We start from the raw sequence: 10,385 nt of genomic DNA, 5'->3' as shown, positions 1-10,385 counted from the left end.
GGATTAACATATATTCATTTTTTCTCTAGAAGCACCACATGCATGCAAAGCTTCTCAAAATCAACTCAAGAAAAGAGACATAAAGAAACTTATCCTCTAAAACATTTTGATCAAACAAATTTGCTTTCTTCTCCCTAGGATCTCTAAGGTGGGCTTTTATCTATGAAAGGATGAACAAACCAATGAAATAGGAATTATCATTTAAAATTATTGATTATTGTAAAATAAGTATTTAAAAATCATATTTATAATATTTTATAGTAATTTGTTGATAGTGTCAAATAATTACACTGATAATTAAAAATAAACTTTCTTTTTAATTTGTGTAAAATTCCGCACTGTAGTAGCATTTTAAAATGGATGTAAATAATACTTCTTACTAAATTAAAGTTATTAGCATTAAAAGTTACGGCATTATTAATTCAGTTCAATAAAGAAAAGTTTGATTTGGATAAGTAATTATGTAAAGTTTTGTATGTCATCATTAAACCAGTGTTACATTTGGTATGACTTTAAAAGAAGTGTTGTGGTTTGAACTAAACTTTTGAATAACACGATAAGTACGAAAAATAGTATTAAAAGACTGAAATTATAGTTTAGGTGCTGACGATACTAAACATTTGGTTTTTGGTTATTGGGTATGGAGTAGTTATCAATGGATTAATTTATAATAGAGAATAGTATTTGATTAAGTTATCTCAAATTGAAAGAGGAGTTAAGTCTGTCTGAATTCAGTTTCATTTTAATCTATATGGAGTTATGGTTAGTAGGGGTATTAAAATAATAATTTGTGTTTTGAAGTTGAAAGCAGTTTTCTTAGGCCGTTTTCCTGAGAATAAGTCCATAACGCAAACGGGAAGTTCGATGCTATATGACAGACTAGTTTGTACTGTAAATGAAACAATAGCTGGCACAATTAAAACTTCACTGGACCCGTTTGCAAAGAGAGAGAGAGAGAGAGGCTGCTAGGGTATTTGTGCTTCAACTTCAATTTTTCATCACCCGAGCCACATGCAAACTTGGGTCATCGTCCCATAAATAAACTCTATCTTTAATCTTCTCAAACTCTAACCTTAAAACTTAGGCCCACCACTCATGCCTTTTCACCCGTTTCTTTCGGGTCAATTCTAAGTCTTGGACCAACTTCTTCCTCCACTACTCTCTCCTCGGTTATATTCATTTCCCAAAATTCATTTCCATCTTCTACCTACTATATCTCAATTGCCCATGCTTACTAAACTCGAATATCATCCAAGAGGTTTCATAAAAACTAGACTCCAACAACAACATAGCTTCATAACCATATCCTTCTATACAATTATTTTATAACTATTTTTATAAATTGTTAGTAATTAGAAGTCCTACATCGACTAAAGATCAGGATATTTCATATAAGTGGGTGAAAATCTCACTTTACATACCGATTTTGTAAGGTTGAGTTAAACTTAGTTCACTTACAATGATATTAAAGTCAATTAGAATTTATCTTAACTAGAGTTTGTTGGACATATCAAAGCATCCATACATATTTAGTCTCGCGCACGAGTGAATATGTTGGATATCTCAAATTGACTAGAGATAAGTGAGTACAAACCTTATCTTACAACCTAATTTTGTAAGGTTGAGTTGGACTTAGTTCAATTCTTAAGATGATATTAGAGTTATTAAGAATCTATCATAGTGAGAGTTTATTAGGTCTATGAGACCATCTATAAATATTTAGTCTCGAGTTGACAAGTGTGAAGGAAAGTATTGAAGATTTCACGTACAAGGTCATATCATAATATATAAGTGAGTGCAAATATATGTAAAGTTGAATTAGGTTTAAATTTCACTTGTTAAAATAATTAATTTAATTTATGTTTTAATTAAATGTTTTAATTTAATATTTTCTTATTAAAAATAGTTGTTTGTAAAGTTAGGATTGGAACTTATCCGTTTTCCACGTTGCCAATGCTATAGGTTAACGCTAATGATACAAAATTCAAAGCTGCACATGTACGCGCCTCACCAATTGTTAATTTATTTGTTTCCAAAAAATGGATAACATAGTATACACACGCGCTTATGAACTTTTTATGACATAGCAAAATGTACTCCAAGAAAAATTTTAAGTCTAGTTTTTTTTTTTTTGTAAAAACTATGGAGGAATCACAACATTCAGAAATAGTTATTTACTTTATGAAATTTAAGATTCATTTTTAGATATAAAAATATTCATATATGCGTATTTGTTATACTTGGTTCTCAATTGTGTTGTATATATTTGTTTCTCAAGGAACTAAGTTTAATAATTCAAGTTATTCCATCTACATTTTAGTTGAGTGTACAGTGTATATATGTAATTCCATATAATTTTTAATTTAATTTTATTTCTTTTATTAAAAAAAAATAAAATTAATGTGAAATATTTTAAAAATACCACAATCTTATTATAAAAACTTAGTTATGTATGAAAATAACTCTCTAAAATTTCAATAACCAACAGAATCTATGTTTATAGATATTCATCAAAAACTCGTCCTCATCATTCTATATCTAACACTATATAAACAATTTTGATGGTCATCATTACTTAAAAATAATCATCTTAAAAAACAGAAAGTACTAAAAAAAACATATTAATCAGGCATAATCCATTAGCAAAGTAGTATACTCCATTAGCAAAGACAACACCTATTATGATTCCACCCTCCCATCCTATACTCAAAGTTATATTAAAGTTGTGTTGTTTATATGAAACTCTAAGAGTTTTTATGACAACAAATTTTTCTCCTTTTCTTGTTTCTTCAAATCTAAGAACCTAACCATGCCACTAATTCCTTCTTCCAAACTTTTGATTTGTTACCCCCTCAAAAATGGTGACAAATGAGAAACTCTTGAATCCTCTCCCCGACTGCTACATTATTATTTTACGTGTTGTCATTGTTGTGAACTCACAATTTCTTGCAAAATAAACACACAACCTTTTCCAGGTGATCTGAAGAACAAATTTATGTAACAAGTTCAAACACTACAAGAAAATCATTAAATAGAAACCAATTTTAGAGACAAAAAATAATTAGTTGCTATAATGACTAAATTAGAGATCATTTTAGAAACTAAAAAAATTATTGGTTTCTAAATTAGTTTCTATTTTTGATGAGTAGTTTCTAAATTAGTATCTAATTAGCTACCAAGGTTTTTGCTACCAAATTTAGAATATAAATAATTGGTTGTTAAAACATTGGTAGCTAATTTAGATACCAATTTAGAAACAATTTATCAATATTAGAAACTAATTTAAAAACCAATATTTTTGTAGTCTCTAAAATGGTCTATAATTTAGTCACTCTAGCAACTAATTATTTTTTGTTTCTAAAATTGGTTTCTATTTGATGATTTTCTTGTAGTGAAAAAAAGACCCTAACATGAAGATTTAATTGATATTAACCCTTATGAGATAGAATTACAAAGGCACTTTCATACATCCTTTCAATTTATCCTTCTTCATGTCTTATTTGATTATTTCATATAGTTGTCACTCCACTCATGCGTAACCTCTTCCAAGAAACCAACATCTACTAAAATCATTTATTTTTTACTAATTTTAGACATGTCATAGGGTCCATATACCATTCAAAGTATGTAAAATTATCTAATATCTCTACTTGTAATCCATGACCATACCTTTTAATTGAGCTATAATGGAAATCTCTAAGTGGTTCACTCTACCTTCCTTAAAGATAACTCTATTTCTATGTTTCCACAATTCACCAATTACAACAATCCACATGTTTTCCCACACTATATTTGTAGAATTTGATAATCTTAGTAGCCTGAAGCTCTGGATATTTGTTATTGCATTACATGACTCACATATTCACCTGTAGCATTGTGTCCAAACCAGCCAAGCAACTTTACAAGTGAAAAATAAATGAGTATTTGTCTCCTTATCCCCCTCACACATTACACATGCATTAGCCTCCAAGAGTATTCATCTCCTAGATAATTTTTCTCTTGTTGCTACTCTAGTGTGCAGAACTCTCCATGCAACTACCTGAATTGACGGTAAAGTCTTAATTTTTCAAAAAAATTCATACATAACCTTATGCTCGCCACTCAGTGATTTTCTTAGCACTTTATAAGTTGATTTAACTGTATAAATCATAGATTCCCCTTCCTTCCGTAACCACTTAAGCTCACCCTACATAGCCAACCCTCTATCTCCGAACTAGTCCATCAATTGAGATAGTTGGTTCAATTCTCATTCAAACATATTCCTCCTCTAATCTAGCCTGAATTTTCATTTATTATTGTATCAATTCCTAAATTGGCTTAGCTTAACATCTTTGGCATTAGTTAATAATCTCGAGTACTTTATTTTAAGCACTTCATCTACCTATTTATCTTCCGAGAAACAAATCTCTTTCTCTTCTCCAATATCCCACCTAAAATTTTCCTTAATTCTTAATTACATATAGATTGATGTAGATTGATATAATTATTATGAATACATTATTCTCTCATCCCAAATTTAAAAAATATAAATACAATACTATATATAATTATAAATTTGTATTTTTTTAGACTCAAAAGGATCTTATTTCACTTAAGAGTTTCAATATCTCATTCACTTCATTTTATGTCTATATCATCATAAAGACAACTTTTTAGAGCATTTCATTCTTCTAACATTTTGACCTCACTTCTTAACTGATTAGTCAAACGATCACTACAAGAAAATCATAAAATAAAAACTAATTTTAGAGACAAAAAATATTAGTTGTTATAGTGACTAAATTAGAGATCATTTTATAAACTAAAAAAACTTTTGTTTTCTAAATTAGTTTCTATTATTATTAAATGGTTTTTAAATTAGTATTTAATTAAGTACCAAGATTTTTGCATATAAATAATTGGTAGTTAATAAGTTGTGATCCATAAGCGAATTCTAATCTTTTAGATCAAAACATATTAATCCATATATCATATAATATCAAATAATCTCTTTACCTTTTTTATTTGAGAATAGAGAGTTGTGTGTCCTTAATTATAAAAATTGTACCAACCTTGTTAGGAACTAAGTTGACCTACATGTATTTAGGAATTATGTTGACCTAGATATACGACCTTCCTATGTCTATAAATAGACCTAAAATTTTACAAACTAAATAACTAATATTCTAAAAGCTCAGTTAGTATCCTATACACTTTTTTTAGTATATCAGTTTTGAGATATGTATGTATAAGAGCATGAAGATCCAATATAGAGTGGAGATAGATGGATTATCTATTCTTTGAGAAGTGTTTTTATGAAAAGAAGATAAATATAATTCGAGAACTTCTACGTTTTTTGGATTAATGTTTATAGAAGATGCATTTAAATTGTGGAAGTGTATGATTGAGAGAATTAATGAGTGAAGGAAAAGAGGGTATAGGAAGATGGAAAAGGATGGAGATGTAGAGTGTTTTGTGGGAAGTGGCACATGCAGGATAGTAGAAGCGACAAGTGGTGAGTTAAAGCAATTAATGGGAGATGATGCAATGTGAATAGTGAGAAAGTGGAATGAAGGCTGCGCTTAATAGTATATAGTATTGGTATTAGGTGTTGATGAAGAAAGGAATTAAGTGTAGAGAGAAGACAGGTTGGAAGGGTTGGTGGAGGGCAGGGTGTTGACCAATGAGCGCATATTACAGAGTGTTGGAGACGCGTGGGTGCCGCTGACAGCCACTGGAAAGCAAAGGAACCAACACATTGGTGCAGAAGCGCCGGAGAGTTTGCTGAAACCAACATTAAAAAAATCCCACAAAACACCAACTCTCTCTCTCTCACAACACAACGCACAACTAACAACTCCCGTGCGTAAATAAAACCCATGCATCCCAAGATGCTCTTTGTCGGCCCTTACTCCATCCAAAGCACTCTTTACCCAAACTCATGGTGGACCCCACCTCCTCTCTCCCTCTCTCCCTCTCTGTTCCTGTGCCAGATTCATTTCTTAAACACGCATGCCTTATCCTCAATCCAATACTTGGTTAACTTCCCAGGGAGACAATAATCATGTGAACTACTGTAAGCTCACTCTGCATAACACACTCTTTTCGTTTAACTTTACCACTCACTTATGCAATAAATTCTCAATAATCCACTTCCTTTTTCTCTCCAAACTTCTCCACATCATAAATACTTCACGCAACTTAATGCACAAATGGGCAATGAACTTCCACACCAAGTCTCAACTGTCATATCAGATACTGCACTTCACACATCTTTACTTTTATTCACGTAATATTTTTTAGTTCTCCTTCATCTATTCTTGCCTAGTAAGGATATACATACTCTTTGTTATTTACATGAATTTAATTTTTATACATGAGAAAAATCTTTAGATAATAGTACACATGATACCTGTTAAATATTATGTATACTATTGTGTTACATCCTACTAATCATATATTATATCAATGACTTGTTTAGGTGTCAACCAAGTAACACAGAGATGTCCATTCATTACTTTCCTATATTCTTTCATACTATGATGTTGGTTCCACTAAAAAAATGTGCATATAATTTATCACTTACCAACATTTAGAAACTTGCTAAATCCAAAACAGCGCGCAAAAAGGCAACCGAACAACTAAAAAGCTTAAAAATTATTAAAATCGTTTTCAGACACTAGTGGAAAATATGGCATCCGAGTGACTGTAAATATGTCGGCTGGAAAATAATATGAAAGAAAATGCAGGTAACAATTTTAAAATTTCAGATAACTTTCTTACATTATTCTAGGTTCAACAGAAAAATAACTATACTTATGTTTGATGGTTGATTGTGATGTCACTCAACGTATATATACTTAGCGTACCTGACATAAAAAGGTGTTTGAATCTTAAGTGGTTATTTTTGTGCGTTGTGAGAACAAAAAAATGTTTGTGTTGTGATGTTGGCTTTGGAGACCATTTTTGCTTCCTTTGTGCTCATCCACTTTTGTCAACTTTCTATTTACATTTTCTTGTCCTATTTTGTGTAGTGGAGTTTTCTTTTTTATTATATTTAACGATCCTCTTGTTTATTTGGTGAATGTGCGTTATAGAGGTTAGTGTTGTATATTTTTATTATATTGTTGAAGTTAAAATTATGATTGACTTTAGGGATTTCGGTGATGTATGAATATCTTCGTTCAAATTATTGATTGTTTACTGTAAATATGAAAATGGTGAAAATATGAAATCAAATGCACAAAATATGTTTTGTTGTCAGAGTTATTAAAATATAATTATTTATTTTTCATTATAATGCTTTAAATGCTTTGATTTAACATCAATAAAACGCTTTGAATGGGAGTTATACTTTACTCAATTCTAGTCTTCTTCATTTTATTTTTTACTTCATTCAAATTTAAATATACGGTTTTGAAACTAACATGCAGTTTAAAGTTATATTATATTTTATATATATCATCCATTCTTTTTGTTCTTATCTTTTTTGGAAATTTTGATATCACATTATTTATTCTTTTATCAATTAGTATGTCTTTAGGTATTTTTTCCCATTAGTTTATACTATCTATTATAGAGTTAAAAAAAGAAAAAAACTTAGGTACTTTATCATAGATACCGTTGATGTTATTATGTAAGTGTACAGAGTTGTATTACCTTAATAATATATCATATAAGTAATAAGATGATCTCATAATTACTAAAAATAAAAATATTATATAATATATAAATATATGTAATTTTTATTTTATAAATCAATTTTATAAAATTGAATTAGACTTAAAAATATTTTTTTATTTCATATTAGAATTATTTAAAGTATATATTAAATTTGTATTTAATGCACGGTAAATACCTACAATGTAAGTTTTCTTGAATGTAAGAAAAAAAATATATATAGAACTCTTTTATCATAATTAAGAATATTAAGTGTATTTCTCTTTCTTCAAAAATAACTTTAAAAAGAAATTAAAAAGTGGTATTTATAATAATAATAATAATTAATAAATAAATTTACCAATTTTGGAGACAATTTTACTAATTAATTTTACTTGTTCAATAAATGGAGTAGTTAAATTGAGATAGAAAGTAATTAACTTAAATATTAGAAAAATAATATTTTATTAAAAATAATAACATGATAAATTTGAAACTTTTTTAAACGATTGAAATCCATCAAGAATAATTATGTAAAAATTTAACAATAATGGTGCATATATTCAGATTTTTATTTATATTATGGTTAGCAATTTTTCTTATGGTGATAGGTAGAGGAATAGAGTAATTTTTTTGTAGCTTGGAATTTATAGTGTGTTCTTTAGTCCCTAGCTTTAAGTCCAAACTAGTTTTTAAAGCTCCTTTCAGACCCTTTCTTCCTACACCTCCATCCATACCTTTCCATACCTTTTTGTACCACATACCAAATGTGAAAATACAATTTTATTCTTTTTTGTGCCACCCCTTGGATTTGAAATAATAAATATGAATAATATAATTCGGATATATTATGGATTACATAATTCAAAAGTCAATCTCATATTTAGAAAAAACTTATGGATTACATAATCCAAAAGCTAATAACACATCTGAAAAAAGACTTCCGGATTACATAATCTGAAAGTTAATCTTATGTATAGAAAAGACTTCCGGATTATATAATTCATAATATAAAAAAGAGTATTTTTGTAATACGAAAAACTTATGGGATGACACAAGAAGGTATGAAGGTACGAAGGTGCAGGAATAAGCAGCCCCTCTTCTGAAGTTAAAATCTCTCAATTTTGAATCTTATCCAGCCCAATGAGAGTTAGCTGGCAAATGGGTCGGTCCATTCCGTTTTTTTAATTGCAACTTATGAAGCACAAAAAATATGTTGTTTTTGCAAGTCTTGTTAGAAAAAATAATTAACTTTTCTACCTGTTGTGTTTTGCATTACTAAAATATAAAGATATGGATTATAATCTTGAGGGTTAATATCAAAATTTCAAACAAAAGTTATTTTTTATTTCTTATTAATAGAACTTGAATTTTTCTTATATTTTGAAAATTCTTTTTCATATTTCAAAAAGTATTTTTTCCAAATATATTATATGAAAAAAATGTGTTTTAAAAAGTTTATTGTGAAAAGTGTTCATGAATACTTTTGAAAACACTCTTTATTTTCATAATTAAAAAAGAACCCTTTGAAACTTTAAGGGAAAAAATGTTTTCTAGAATGTTAAAAAATAAAAATATGTTTTGCAAATTTCTTGAATGCAAATTTCTTGAATGCAAATTTCCAAAACACATTTTTATTCTTTTAATATTACAAACCGTACTTCTTAAAGAGTATTCCGATAAGGTAATCCGTAATATATTCCTATTTTTTCACATTGGAATGTATTTTTGAAAATATATTTTATTTTCTTAACATTTTGGAAAGTATTTCTAACCGAGGAAAAAAAAGGTAAATATTTGATTTTACATGAAAGAATTTAAAGGAAAGTGAATTTAGCAAGAAAATGGAAGTGCAAATAAACAGAGTCCGATAATTGAACTAACCTAATTTAAAAATATTTTAACCAGATAAAATTTAATTTTGGGATGACAAATTATTGAAAATATAAAATATTTTTTGGATTCTACTATTCAAAATATAAAATTATATTTCTAATTATCGAATTTAATAGATATTTTTTAATATATTTTTATAAATTCTACAATTCAAAATATAAAATTATATTTTTAATTTTAAAATTTGAAAGATATTTTCAAATTAAAAAAATATATTTTATATTGAAAATTTTAAGAGATATTTTCTAATTCAAAAAATACTTTTTCAAATTTTACAATTCAGAATATACACTCTACAATTTAGAAAATAATTTTAGAATTAAAAAATTTTATGGACAACAGAAAGAAACTCTGGAGGTGCTGAAAGAAAACGTCCAAAATAAAAGACTAGGAGAGAAAAAAAACTAGAAAGCTAAAAATATAAACGGTCCAAAACAGGAAAAAAAAAAAAAAAGGACAATGGACCAAACACATAGTTTATCAAATTGAATACTCAAAATTGATATGATAAAACATAAACAAATAAATGTGTAAATGCAATCAATCGTTTCAAAAAAACTACACAAATAAAAAAATGTATAATTAAGATTGAATTGAGAGAGGAGTAAATTTGATAGATATAAAATAAGTTAAATGCATTACTGAAAGCTTCAAATGCATAAATTCTTCTTCCACCTTCATAGTTTCTTTTAAAAGTCCCATATTTTTTAAAATATTAAAATTAATTATTTTATATTTTACAATTTAAAATATAAATTTGTAGTTCGAATTTTATAATTTAAAATACAAAGTTTGTATTTCAATTGGTACAATCTAAAATACATATTTATATTATAGATTTTACAATTTAA

Source organism: Phaseolus vulgaris, chromosome 3 (genome assembly GCF_051622355.1).
Source record: "Phaseolus vulgaris cultivar YP4 chromosome 3, ASM5162235v1, whole genome shotgun sequence".
Lineage (NCBI taxonomy): Eukaryota > Viridiplantae > Streptophyta > Magnoliopsida > Fabales > Fabaceae > Phaseolus > Phaseolus vulgaris.
Note: the sequence above shows the minus strand (reverse complement) of the source record.